Below are 15,345 nucleotides of genomic sequence, written 5' to 3' on the forward strand. Positions count from 1 at the left end.
TAGGGTGTATACAAAAAGCAAGAGTGCATGTAGGTGGATAGAACAAATATGTATAAGCTAATGTCTGTTGTACTAAGGAAATCTTGGACAAAATGATGTATGGGTGATTATCATTTTAATGAAAGCTGACATTTTCCCAAAAAAAAAATATCAATTAAAAACTAAGGCCATACTAAGTAAAAATTACATAAAATAAAATTATGACAATCATAAATAAAATGCAGCATTATAATATGTATGAACATGCCCAATTTTATGCCAAATCGCCTTTAAGGAGCCAATATCGTATATTTCATGGTTTTTACGGATTTGCGTGATTCAACGTTTTATAATCACGATAAATTACATCAAATCATATTTGTGTACAAGTTAATTACCCTAACCAACTTAGGACTCAAAATTAGTCTCCACTAACCATTTGACTATAATTAACTTATATTACTTAAAATTGTTCATTAATGGACTCAAAATTACAATAAATTGCTATAAACTTCAAATAAATCACAAAAATTTCAAATAAATTCAAAATCTGAAATTTAAACTCATGAACATTCTGGAAAAATACCATGACACTCATAATGTTTAAAAACTTAGGTTAAAAATTTTGAAAATTTACCGGGAAAAACATTGTTGCGGTTTATCGGATTTAACAATTATAATCATAAAAATATGAGAAAAATTATATTCATCAACTTTTCAATTTTAGATCTGAAAAAGATAATAAAATGCAACATGTGACGTTTTTCCTTAGTCATGAAGTATGTTTTAGCAATTTTTCACTAATTAAGTCACTATTTATGCTATTTTTCATCAAAAAACCATAAATCATGCGTGAAGACTTCATTATAGCCTATTATTGTACACACATCTTGTAAAATTGCATGTGATAATATACTAAATTTCTATGACCAGATTCGAAATTTATCTTATATTAACCTATTTTTCATTTAAATTCGATTTGTAACATAAAAAATCCATATTTCGAGCATAAAAAATCATAAAATTATGAAAATTTCCAGATCATCTAAAAAAAATATATGTGAAAACATATCCAAAAACCACTGAAAAATTCGAAGTTTAGCTAATTTTCGTCCAAAAATGACATTTTTATCATAAAAATCACATTTTAATGCCATTATTAAATAAAATGAACAATAAAAATCCATAAATTAACCAAAATATCCTAAAAAAATTTTAGGACCAGAAACTTTAACATGCATAAATTTATTTCGTGATATATCATAATAACACAAATTTACAAGTTTTATATGTTAATCGTATAACTCGGAAAAACTATAACCGATTTGCCTGCAAACAACCAAGGCTCTTGATCCCGCTTGTTAGAAATCTATATCTCATTATTTAACATATTCACATATGTTTCAAATTAATTTAGTCATAAAATTAATTACTAATCTTATGCATGCAAACTAAAACAAAAGAGATAAGAAAATCAATTTCTCACCAAATAAATTTCGGTCAAATGGGTACCAACAAGATCTCCTTCTTGTTAGTTCTTAAGCTTTCCAAAATGGATGAACATATATGACTTCAAAATAGAAGTCCTCCAATTAGTAGCACCCAAGACTATCCCTTAATCCCACAAACTAACATGTACTAGATGTTTGTAATGTAGTTTACCTTAAAATCTATTACTAATACTCATATACGATTTCTAGTATTATTAGTGTTTGATTTAAACAAATTTGATTCACAAAAATGAATTTTCATGAAGAACAAGAGAGAGAAGTAGTTGCTTTTCATAAAACATGAGAGAATGATAAAAAATAAGAAAAATCCTCTTACAATGCCCACCAAAACCGGTTGGTGTGGAGTATATGGACCAATTTTTCTTTTTCTTTTTGTCTTCACAAGACAAATTGGTGTAAGGCTTTTGCATGGTCAAGTCACTATCAAGTGTCATATACAAATGAATAAGACAAATGAACAAGACAAAATTTCTCATAAGCTCACCCATATTTCGGTTTACATAGTGTAATATGGAGTCCATTTTATTTTTGTCAATTGTACAATTGTATGTCATGTGACATGTGACATGTGACATGTCTTATGTCATGTTTTAATTTAAAATGCATATTTAACAAACTAAATATCATTTACAAATTAAATAAATCATATTTAACAAATTGACAAGTAATATAAAATTACTTTCTCATAAAATGGTCATTTAATTACTAGTTAGTATAATTCACAATATCTTGTAATTATAACTAACTTATCATTCTCATCTCGCGTGTTTCATAAACACCGATTAATATTAGTAATATAACTTCTTAAATTACTAAATAAAATCTCATTTAATCACATTATAATGAGATGTCATTCTCTCTCTTGTGATAATAATTTGTTCAATTTTAAGGAATTAATTAATCTGTATCGGTATACAATTAATTAACCTTTTCAATTAAGGGAATCGTCTTTTAGGTGTGACCTCAAGGGATCAACTGATCACCACCGTCGCACGACAGTAATATCAAACTCTAGCCAGCCAATCATTACTGATATGTGTGGACCAGTTGACTATATATATTATGTATCATCCCTTTTGTATTCTTGGTATGAGATTTAATAATGATATTTAAATCATGTGATCGCACTATTGTTGAGGACACATTTCCCAACAACTATGGTCCTAACTTTTGTGTCGTCTCTGAGCCTAAGTGTACACTAGAAAATTCTATGGTCGTTCATGTAGAACATAAACTTATGAAAAATAATTTCTCAGTTTATGGTGATTTGAGTGATAACTCACTTCTCGAGGACCCATTGAGTGTGATTGTTGAGAAAGAGCAGGAAGAAGTGTGTATGACTTTTGAGGGAACCAAGATGAGTGACATATAAAATACTGAGAGAATTGTCATTGACGATGTGGAAAACGACCTCCCTAAGGGTAGTGAACATGTTACCATGGAATTTAAGGAGAGTGACAGTGTGGGGGAAATTAGAGGACAATGTGTTTAATGAGTGTTTCATTAACAAGGAGGAACCACCCCCAATACCTTTTGAGGCTCTTCCAGTGCTAGTAACTTGTGAGTCTTATATCTATCTTTTCCTCTATATATTTGACTTTACCTTTGAGAAACCCATCCTATAAAGAAGTGTACATTGACATAGGTTCATTCTTTGAACAAAGGGGGCAGGAATACACTTGTTGCATGCTTGTATTTCAATTATTCATAAGTGGTATGAATTGATTTTTACCTCTTATTGTCATTTTTCTAACCTGTGTGCAAGTGTTTTTGATCGGTTATTAAGGGCATTAAATTGTTCCGCTCATAACAAGACATTCAGTTCAACCTCCACTGTCCAATTGGTAAGTCACGGTAACTTTTCTCTCCAAGCTTAAGTCGGGTGGTTCACCACTCTGCGAGATGTCGAGCCAATGACGTTAAACAAAAGCGCTCCCGGGAGGCAACCGGAAGACTTTTGTTCTTGAAAAAAAAAGAAAAAAAAGTCCAGAAAAAAAAAACAAAAAGGATTGGACAACACCTCGAATTTCATTGCTTATCTTATGGAGTGGATGGCATCATAAGAAGGGCGACATAGAAAGGCGGTTGGGTAGGTTAGTGGTTAAGGTGAAGAGAAATCACGGTGTGATGTTGTGAGCACCTTCTTATTGCCATTTGTTGGTCTGTGGCGAGATGTTGGAGTAGAGGAGACTAGGACTGACCATTTGAGCTTGTATTGTGTTAATTTTATTTGGTTATTTTCTAGAATTGGAGCGATAAGGGGCGCTAGTATTTTTTGGTTTTTTATGGTCCCTTGTTGTTCTTGTTGTTGTGCTTAATTAGAGATGAAAATGGCTAAGTATGGGGAGGAGGTGTGGCAAGTGGTTGACATGTCTATGTGGTGTTGTGGATTGCATGATGGATCTCCTTGTGAAGTCGTCTGATTCTATTGACTTGCCTAAAACATCGCAATTAAAAGCGGCCAAATTAACAATTTATGACTTAATAAATACCTACTAATTAAACTAAAGTAGAATGGTAAGCAACGGTCGAACCCAAGGGAAGGGGGGTTTTGTATTCGATTTTCAATTATGTAATTAGAACAATTGCAATTATTGACAAGCAATTATGTAAATAAGAAAAGAGGGGGTTGGTTGGTTTCAAAAGACAATAAAAGTGAAATCAAAGACAATAAAAGTAAAGCAGGCAAGTAATTGATGGAAATTATCAAATATGGGAAGAGACTTAACCCAATCCTATTAATGGTCCTCTAATGGTTGATCCTTGACACAAATAATTCCCCAATTGATTACCTTATTGTGGAGATTTCTCTCCTAAATCTCCTTAATAGTGGTTAATGACAAAGAATCACACTTAATCAATCACTAACCCAACTCATTACATAATCCAAGTAGAAATCACATACATTGGCTTAAATAACAAGAAGATAAAAGCGTGAGAGATTTAACAAGACTAATTGGACACAATGAACACAATTAATGCCCAATTACAAGTTAACCTCTTTTCTTGTAGATCAAGTTAGGAGGAAATCACACTCACTAATTTAAACACAAGTTGTTGCTTTAATAGAATTGCAAGGAAATCACACTTAACAACTCTAACAACAATGGATTAAGGAAATTGATAAGATAAAGTAACAAGGAAATCACACTTAATCACTTTAATCAAACAATAATTCCAAGATCCAACATTAAACACAAGGGATTAGCAATAATAATAAAAATTAGGGAAAGATTAGAGTGTTTTACAACAAAAGATTACACCTTTATGATTGGATTAAGAAGGGAGATTAGTTCTCCATTCTAGATCTAAAAACACAATAATGATCCCAAGATTATAACCTTGATTCTTAATAAGCCTCCACTAAAATGAGATCTTGAAAACCTAATGTCTTCATCCTTTTATAGCCTGAAACTAAATGGGAGTAATGGGTCTTGGATTGTGTGCATGGTCCGTAACAAAATGGAAGAGGAAGAGGAAAAGGCTCACGGTGAGCTTTTTACAGAGCCAGAGGGCTCACTGTGAGCCTTTTGGGCTGTTTTCCATCTACTCTTCGTTCCTTTCTCTTCCTCATGCCTTGATTAGTCTTCCTTCTTTCTTGCTTGTAGATGCTTTGCACCATAGTGGACTTCAAGACATGTCCTTGCCTCCAATCGTTGACCAGACTCCATTACTAACCCGATATTTGGAAGTTTGGATTTAGAGAAGTAAATCATGGAAAAATCGCTTCCAATGCCCCTTATTATGCGTAAAATAAGCGAAATAGATAGTAATATAATGAGCTGATCAAACACCCCACACTTGAGCCGTTGCTCGTCCCAAGAAAACTACTACAAACCCGATCCATCAATAAAAAGACTCACAAGAAGTATGGGGAAGTGCAAACGATCAAGCCCTCTTCTCTCACGCCTCATCCTACTTATATCTCCCTCGTCATATTATAAACATGGTCACTATTCCATCAACAACCCAATCATCAATAAGATAAGTGACCCAAAGCCTCCATAATGAACTCTCTTCTATCACGCGCCCTCTGATGCGTGTATTTTATATATGATTTTTACCTTATATTTGCACGCATTTCTGTGTTGTTTACATAGTGATTACCTACAAATGCCCTCGAATAGTCTACTTTGGTTTGTCTTGTGTTAATTGCAGGTATAAACCGGAAAAGAGCGAAATTGAGCCTGAACCTGTCCCATCTGCATGCATTTTGGAGAAAGAAGAATCGGAGCTTGGAATCTATCACTTAGAGATGCGTGAAGTGGCTTCGGAAGGTGTTCAAGAGTTCATCCGCGCTAATACAGCATGATCGACCAGGTTGGCTGCTCAAACTGGTCGATCGGATGCTTTATGCTACTGAAGATCCTCGATGTAGTTGTTGCTGAGCTCGATCGAGATGGGTGTTTGTTGTAGTCCTTGATCGAGAACTTTTGTTACTCGATCGAGAGGATTGTTAAGTTTTGTTATCGATCGAGCAGTTTATTTCTACTCGATCGAGAAGTTTAGTCTGATATGTAATCTTTAGTTAATTTTCGGATATTCTTTGGTAAGTAGGAATAAATAGGAGAAGTGACGGCAGTCATGGGGGAACTCTTCCTCTCCTCTCTCTCATTCTTTCTCTTAGAACTCTACTATTGAGACCTAACTCTCGATTGTTTTAGAACTTCTCTGTAATCGGTATTTCTAATCCTTAATTCTTTCACTATTTTATTATTGCATCTTTATTTCTTATTACTTGAATCTTTTCTCTTTACTCTTTTTCTTGTCTTTGTTAGCAATTTATTTATGATGTTCAATTCAATTGTTATGGTATTTGTTATTATTCTCCCAATATCAATTATGCATAGCTAAACTATTTTGCTAGGACATAGGGGAGCCATGCTAATTAAGGAATCATGAATAAGTGATTAGGGTTTAGTGTAAATTAGGTTTGTGTTGTTATCATTGCATTTAATTATAATTAGCAGTTTGAGTCGACGCATTTGGCTAGTTAATATCGTTACACCTTGACCTAGATCGAGAGATTGGAAGGGGTAAGACATGCAGTGAACATTAGGGCATGCTAGTGAGGATGAAAGCTAAGCTAGTATTGTTTTAGGGCGAAGAGCGGACCGAGAGGACCTTTTCATTACCCTGCAGACCGAGTTTATGTTGAACTATGACCTTAGATTGGACACCTAGAAAGCCATGGTGAACCGACTGTCCTAACTATTTCTCTACTTTGTTAATCTCTTTAAAGTTTATCTGTTTTTCTTCTTCTGTTCTCTTCCCTTTATATCTCAGTAGCTTAGAATAAACAATCCAAAAACTCCAAGAACGGTTACTTAGACAGACTTAGTTTATCATACATTTTCCCGTCTCCCTGTGGATTCGATACCCGACTGCCTCTACTGCATTTATTAGGGACCAGTTGGTTTATTTTTGATAGGGTTTCGATAGCCGTGTCAAATATTGGCGTCGTTGCCGGGGAGGTGGCGTAATTCTGTTGCTTTATTATAAGTTTGTCTCTTATCTCAGGGAATTTATTCCTTGAGACTGATCTCATATTTTCTCTAGTGCTGTAATTGTATTGCAGGTAATCTGTCCTAGAAGAGGACACCGTTATATCTGTTATCCTTATAACTTCATTTTGCTAAGATGTCGAACATCGCCAGTCACTCAGAACCTACGATAGATTCTCTGCCCAAAGGTTTCTTGCTACCTACTACAGATTCGGGTACCTTTGGGATTCATCTGGCCTACATTCAGTTGGTTTAGAGGAATATTTTCACGGGAGCAGCTGGCGAAGATCCGTGTAAGCACATGGAGTTGTTTACTGAATATTGCTCCACCATTCCTTTAGCTACTGGGGTGACACAAGATAGGGTCAAGGGAGTTCTTTTTTCTTTTTCTTTGACTGATGAAGACCAGGAATGGCTGAGAGATTTGGATAGAGAAGCTGCCGGTGTTAATGACTGGAATTCCTTAGCCCTGGCCTTCTATAGAAGGTATTTTCCACCACAGCACACTAATAATGAGAGCCCAAATCACTACATTCACACAACTGCCTACCGAAGATCTGAATGGAGCTTGGACTAGGTTCAAGAAACTTGTTCGTTCTGTGCCTCATCATGGTTTCCAACGGTGGTTCTTATGCACCCAATTTTACAATGGGTTATATGCTATTACTTGTATGGTGGATGTAGAACGAGTTCGCACTTACCAACAATATAAGCAAGGAGTGGAAATTCTAGACGAGAAGTATGACAATTCGGAGATTCTACAAATTACAAGTGAACATGAAGAAGTTCATGCTATGATTGAGGAAGAGGTGATTTGTGGCAGATGCGGTACCGAAGGACACGATCCTATTACTTGTATGGTGGATGTAGAACGAGTTCGCACTTACAACCAATATAAGCAAGGAGTTCCGTTCTCTAAACTTAAATATGAAGACTTAACCACGCCAAGTTCTTCAAGTCCTCCTAATCCGAAGCCACAACATGTCGATTCACTTTCTACAAATGTAGAAATTGCGGAGTTAAAATCTTTGGTGCTATCCCTAGCACTTCAACTCGAGAGAAACTCAGACAGAGCTGAAAATTCTATAGAAAAGATGCAAGACCAAGTCGCGCGACTTACATTCGCGCAAATAAATCAAGTGAATCGATCATCTCCTTGTGACTTGCTTAATGCAATCAATATCCGAAGTGGTCTTACTTATGATGGACCAAAAATGCCGGAAAATGATGATATAATTGTTGATGAAATTCCGGAATCTATTTTGGAGGAACTAATTAAAGGCGTAGCTGCTGAACATCGGCCAACTACTCGATCGAGTGAATCTGGCCCTCGATCGAGTGGTTTCTCCTCTGACAGTACTCAATCGAGTGATCTAGGCTCTCTATCAAATTGATACCCGTCGTTGTGAGTACCAAAAATAAGATTTATAATTTCCTATTAAAACTAACCTAGGCTAGTGGTAACAGGGTCGAACCACAAGGAGGCGAATGTAATTTCTAATTGTCTAATTTAGTCTAAGGTAACGAAAGTGGGGGTTGATTTGATTTGGTCTATACTAATAGCAAATAAAGACAATAAACTAAATAAACAGTTAAAACAGATAAAAGAGGGGGTACTAGGATGGCCAGTTCGTTATAGTTTCGGCGGCAGCATACAAAACAGGTCTAAATCAAACATATGAGGCGGGAAATAAAGAGGTCCTCTCGGTCCACTCTTAACAAATAGCATCTTTCGATCTCCCTATAAGTCCTTAATATCACTAATACTAACTTTCGTCCTGAAAAGTGACTAACGGTCTAAACTTTACCTATCTTTCGATCTCAGCATAGTTTAGTCATTTTAATTGGTGATCTAACAACTGTCCCTATCTTTCGATCTAATGGGTCAGTCAAATATTAAGTATTCAACTAGTCGCATGCATTCGATTCGTCAAACACAACATTTAAATAAATTAAAATGAGGGAAAACCTCACGAGGTCAGTCGATCGACCAAGTACGTCAGTCGATCGACTGACACGCGAATCAGGCCGTGTTCCTTATATTGCCGCCTACACTATAATTCCCCTACATCCTAGCACAAACTATTTAGCTACTCATACTAAGGACGATAACAACAATAAAACTAATAAAATAGACAGAAGAATTCATGCTTGAAATAATAGAACAAACAATTAGCATAAACGATGAATCGGTTTTGGGAAACTGACTAGCAATTCTATCCTACAAAGCAATAACAAAGCAAACTGAATTATTAGCAAAAGAATACCGATTGGAATTGCAGCAAGAGATCCAGAAACCGAATGCGAGAGTAATTGTACGAAATAGTATTTAAAACCCTAATTATTGAATGTTGGAAAACTAAAGAAATAGTAAAAACTGAATGAATAATCTGATGTTCTAGGTTACGTTATATAGAAAATATACGGAACACTTATTATCAAAACTTAAACACAATGGGCTTGAGTTTCCTCGATCTTTTAATTTTCGTCTGGGACAGCAGCTTGGTCGATCGACTAAGAGTGGTGGTCGATCGACTTAATAGCAGTGTACAGTAGCTTCTGGAACCCGCAAGTTGGTCGATCGACCGAAGGCAGTGGTCGATCGACCGAAGTAGCTGGCACTTGACTTCCAATTTCTCGTGTATTTCTCTTTTGGGCTTTGAATTGCGCACCAAGCTCGTTCCTTAAGTAAATACTTCACGTCAAAATGCAATGCAGGATACTCGGGGATGGATTTAGCTCAATTTCCGTTGAATTCTTCACATTTCTGCAATAATGTACAAAAACACGAAATTAGACGGAAATAGGGGAAATGGCAGCTTAAACTACGCGAATGAGCTCTGAAATGCATGGAAAATAGGATGTAAACCATCATATAAAAGACACGCATCAAACTTCCCCAAACCAAACCCTTGCTTGTCCCCAAGCAAGAACTAGACTCGATCCTAAAACCTAATGGAACAAGTTCAATCTCAGAGCGAATTACAACATGTAAAGCCTAAACCAATTTAATGCAATAACTAACAATCAATTTGTAATGCGAATCATGCAAATGAGTTATGTAGTCGTTAAAAACCGTGGAACCGTCAACTGTAGAGACTTATCAAATCGGACTCTCACGGGTCGCTCATATCACACATAAGCACAGGTGAATATATAAAAGGATAGAAAGAATTCTTTTTTGTAGAGACTCTCACCTAACTACGACCTATAAGAACATGCCTGCAGTATAATATGAAAACAATGTCTACAACCGTACATACGCATTCCAACCAACAAAAGACCATGACACATGCCGAGGTATATATGTGGATATATGAGGTATGGGTAAGAAGAGGCAAAATATTTATGGAAAAGTGGAGGTACAGGTGATCAAGCTAGTACCAAAACGGAACCATATGGCAACATCCTTCTTCTTGCTCAAAATCAAATGAAACGGTGCTATAGCAAGCACAATCTCACAGTCTCCAGTATGAAAGTAATCAACTAACTCCCCATAAGATATGAATAATACATGGGAGCAAAAATCGCCATAAGATAATAGCTTGAATTATGCGAATTAATTTCTTCTTTTTTTTTCGAACTCCAGTCGATCGACCAGAATTGGCAGTCGATCGACTGCTATGAACAATACATAACTCTTTTTTTTTCATTTTTTCGAATCATTTTTTTTCTTTTTGTTTCTTTTCTTTCCTCCTTCATTTCATCTTCCCAACAAAATCTCAAATAAGAGCAATTGGCTACCAAAAACGAAGTGACAATCCCAACAACATAGACTACTAGCTTGACAAAGGACCGGCTAAATGTAGGATGTAGTAAATAGGACAAAAAGGATATTTTTGGCAGTGTGGAGCTTATGGGTAAAATGAATAAAGGAAAACCTCTACCACATGTGTCAACTAACCACAACCCGAATGCATACAGGTATTAAGCATATTAAGTTCATATTTATGCAAATTGATATGACATGTCTCATAAGGAGTACTACTCACATTCCTAAATAAACCGGTCATAGATGTCACCAGTTATAGGCTCTAAATCTCAGAAATATGATGTAGCTTGCCAAAATTCTAAGTCAAGTCTCAAGTTCAGCAAATAATTAACGAAAACTCGTAGGTATGCACTGATATGATTCTACTAATAACATGTTAATCAAGCAAGGCTTAGGCAAAAACAGGTGCAAATGCAATGTCATCATTGAAATACTACCGTTCCGACTCAACCTACATGCTAAAATAAACGTCCAATTTATTTGAATTTTTTCAAATTTTTTTTAATTTTTTGGATTTTGGTATATAAGTATGAAATAAAATAAAAAACAATGCAAGCAGAAAATGTAAACGTGAATGCAAGCGAATGATATGCGACGCAAAACCCTTCCCCAAACCAAATCGCATAATGTCCCCATTGTGAAAAATCATGTAATGAATAAAAGAGAAACGGGAATTTACGAGAAATTTAAACAAATAAAACATGAAGTAAAGACTTAGAAACTCACAAGACTTTAAGCGCAGCAAAGGAAACCTCCCCAAACCAGCGTGAGCTAGGGGGTTTCAGTAGCCAGCAGTGCTACTAATAAGTACCTGAAAAGACAAGCAAAGTACCATGCATAAAATCGAGAAAGACAAGAATGAAGCGGTATTATGTGCAAAATTGAGAAAAATAGAAGAAATAAATAGTGACGGAAGATAAAGTGGAGTAGAAAACTCCCTCAATTCCGCAAATCGACCAAACATAGCAGGAGAGAGGTCATAAACAGATACAGCAGTGCAGGTCGGTCGATCGACCACATCACTCAGTCGATCGACCAAGGTGAAAGGAACAGTAGCTCCTGGAAATCTGCACACCGATCGATCGACTATATAGCCCACCGATCGATCGAAAATACCGTTGTTGTTCGATTTCTTCGTATTTGCTCAATTACTTGAGCTAATGAGGTCTAAAAACCTGCAAATGCACAATAATACGCGCCCAAAATTGCGCAAAACCCAAAATAAAGCCTAAAGCGTATAAAATCCTAAGCAAGCAAAATAAAATGCGAAGTTTCGCGCACACAAAAGCAATAAAAAGTGTATAACAAAAGCAAATAAAATGTTTGTAAAACATGTGATCAACTAGTAGTTGATCAAGAACGGCCACGGAATGGCCCACTTCGTCGGCTTCTGGCTACTAGAGGTAGCCTCAACGGTGCTTATCTTATCAGCTGCACCCTTCTTAGCTTCCACGTCCGTATGGCTCAACGGATCAACACTTTCATCATCTCTCTAGTCAATGACCTCTTCTTGCTCATCAAAGTCCAAGTCGGACTCCCTTGCCTTGACCGACTCGTCATCAACTTCCTCATCAGTGCCATAGCTGAGGCAACCAAGACCGCCTCGTGAGATGATTGGCTTCTTTGCTGCTGGAGTAACTTGCAATACTTCCTTCCCCAAACCAGCTCCTGCAATATCAGAAATAGACAAATCTTCCTCCAATTTGCTCCCAATCTGGGGCGGAGGGGTTACAACAGGAATAGGACTAGAGATAGGCATATCAAGAAGTATAAAATAAGATTTCTTTTCAGAAACCGTATTGCAAGTCACAGGCCACATGGGGTCTTTCTTCTTAGCAGGTTGGGCAAAAACAATGGAATGCTTCCCTACTTTAAAAGTCAAGGTACCCGAACCAACATCTATGACTGCACCAGCAGTGTGCAGAAATGGCCTACCCAAAATAATGGGTATATGGGCATCCTCAGGCATGTAAAGTACGACGAAGTCAACAGGGAAGAAGAACTTCCCTATTTGCACGGGGATGTCCTCTAAGACTCCTATTGGCTGGACCGCAGACGGTCGACCATCCGATCGTCATGTCCGTCCACATCGCGAACCTAGTCAATTTGAGCTTCCTAGAAAGACTCAGGGGCATTACACTTATACTAGCTCCTAAGTCACATAATGCTTTTTTAATAGAGAAGGTACCTATATTGCAAGGAACAGAAAAACTACCCGAGTCTTCTAGCTTGTGAGGTGCAGTGTGAGACAAATAAGAGCATGACTCTTTGGTTAATGCGACAGTATGCACATTTTCAAGTGACTTTTTCTTAGACAAGAGTTGTTTCATGAATTTAGTATAGGCAGGCACTTGATTAACTAACTCAAGGAAAGGCACTTGTATAACACCCCAAGTTATTGAGAGTAAGGTTGTCCCACATCGGGGAATTGAGGAGGTTGTGATATGTTTATAAGGGATTCCACCCACCACTTAGTAACAAGGCCTTGTGCTTTTGGGCTTAAGTGAGGACAAATATGGGCCCAAAGGTGCACACCCATCTTATTGGGTTGTGTTACGACGGTGGTGGGTCGGGTTGTTATAAATGGTATCAGAGCGACCTTGCGACCGTGTGGTGAGCCCGTGGTCGGGAGTACCCGGGTCACACACCTAGCGGGGGAGGATTCTGGGCTGCGGTCAAGTTGGAGGCACAACGAGGACGTTGTGTTCTTTAAGTGGGGCAGATTGTAACACCCCAAGTTATTGAGAGTAAAGTTGTCCCACATCGGGGAACTGAGGAGGTTGTGATATGTTTATAAAGGATTCCACCCACCACTTAGTAACAAGGCCTTGTGCTTTTGGGCTTAAGTGAGGACAAATATGGGCCCAAAGGTGCACACCCATCTTATTGGGTTGTGTTACGACGGTGGTGGGTCGGGTTGTTATAACTTGTACATTCAAGCTACGAATAACTTTTTCAAATTTATTGAAAGATACCTGTTTCTTCGTCGGCACTAGTCTTTCCGGATATGGGGCTGTAAGAAGTAGCTTAGCCCTCTCCTCTAAATCGCGCATGCCGGTATCCGTGGACTTAAGTTGGAAGTCAACTACTTTCTCCTTGTTGAAGCTTGAACCCTCTTCATACCGTCTCAAATGTGAACCATTGATCGACATCGGGTCGTACTTCGGAGCCGGGACTGACCCATCAGCACTCGGGTCTTTCCCCAATATTTTCGGGACTGTCGTACCCCAAAACAAATGATCCCTCAAGTTGTCGGGCATCAGAGGACGAAAAATCTCACTATCAGCAGTGATCTCAGTCGATCGACCAGTGATGTCGGTCGATCGACTCAGTTGAACAGGACTAGAAGCTTCTGTAACTCGCACTTCAGTCGATCGACCGGGTATGTCAGTCGATCGACTGATATACCTGGTAGACGCCTTTTTCTTTCCTTTGCTCGTTTTAGCTTTGTTTTGACTCGGTTTTGCCTCATCTTTCGCAGTGGCATCCTCGACCATAGCAGGCCTCTCCAGGGTAGACTCACTCCTCAAAGTTATGACATTTAGGGTCTCTTTCTGGTCAGTTTGAGTCGGTAAGTGTCCCGGAGCTCGAGTGGTACTCTTGCTAGACAATTGAGCAATTTGGCTCTCTAGCATCTTCATCCCGGCCTCTCTAGCTTGGGAGTCCTTCAGCAATAAGTTCTTCAACTCGGTGAACTCAGAATTTTGGGATTGTTGCTGCTGCTGAGGAATATACGGAGGCTTTTGATATGGCTGCTTATGTGGAGGCACATAGGCTTGCTGCTGCTGCTGTTGTGGAGGTTGAGTCGGATTCAGTACATTCTGGCTACTCCACCTCAAGTTGGGGTGGACATTCGGCTCATAGTACGTGTTTATCTGCCTATAATGTTGAAAGGCAGCGCAATACTCAAAGGGGACAGAACAATTTTCTGAGACATGCCCCTCAGCTCCACATCTTCTACAGACGAAAGGGCCGTCTGAAACAGCATTAACATGGTACATCCCTCCTTTAGAAGCTCCTCCCAACTCATATTTGTCAAACCTTGCAGTGAGAGCTTCTAGTGCAGCAACAGAGGAAGATTCAGCAGCTCTCCTCTGGTTTCCTCTCGAATTCCCATATTCAGCCTTATGAGTGGCCAAATCATCAATGATCTTCCACCCCTTAGTCTCTCCCATGTTCTCAGCAAATCGGCCATTGGCTGCAGCATCTAAAATAGCCCTGTGATCGTCATACAGCCCATTATAGAACTGATGGCAAAGACTCCATTTTTCGAACCCATGGTGCGGTATGGTTTGCACCAGTTTCTTGAAACGGACCCATGCTTCATGAAAGTTCTCATCAGGCCCTTGTTTAAAGCTCGTGATCTGAGCTCTAATGGCATTAGTCTTCGAGGCAGAGAAGTACTTTTTGTAGAATGTCAGGGCTAAGGAATTCCAGTCGGTGATCCCATGAGCGGCTCGGTCCGATCTCTATACCACTCTCTTGCAAAGATCACGAAGAGAGAAAATGAACATGGTCTCCTTGATCTGGTCTTGGGTCACACCGGTCGGCGGGGGTATAGAGCAAGAATAATCAATAA

General features: G+C 38.1%; 1 non-coding gene across 1 annotated transcript; it reads left to right on the forward strand.

Annotated features, from left to right (window-relative positions):
- The first annotated feature begins 15,038 nt into the window (after positions 1–15,038).
- LOC141636254 (small nucleolar RNA R71) lies at positions 15,039–15,145 on the forward strand. Its single transcript, XR_012540877.1, has one exon. It is a non-coding gene; the product is annotated as a small nucleolar RNA R71 (small nucleolar RNA).
- Positions 15,146–15,345: the final 200 nt, after the last annotated feature.

The sequence above is a fragment of the Silene latifolia genome, chromosome Y, assembly GCF_048544455.1.
Source record: "Silene latifolia isolate original U9 population chromosome Y, ASM4854445v1, whole genome shotgun sequence".
NCBI classification, from domain to species: Eukaryota; Viridiplantae; Streptophyta; class Magnoliopsida; order Caryophyllales; family Caryophyllaceae; genus Silene; species Silene latifolia.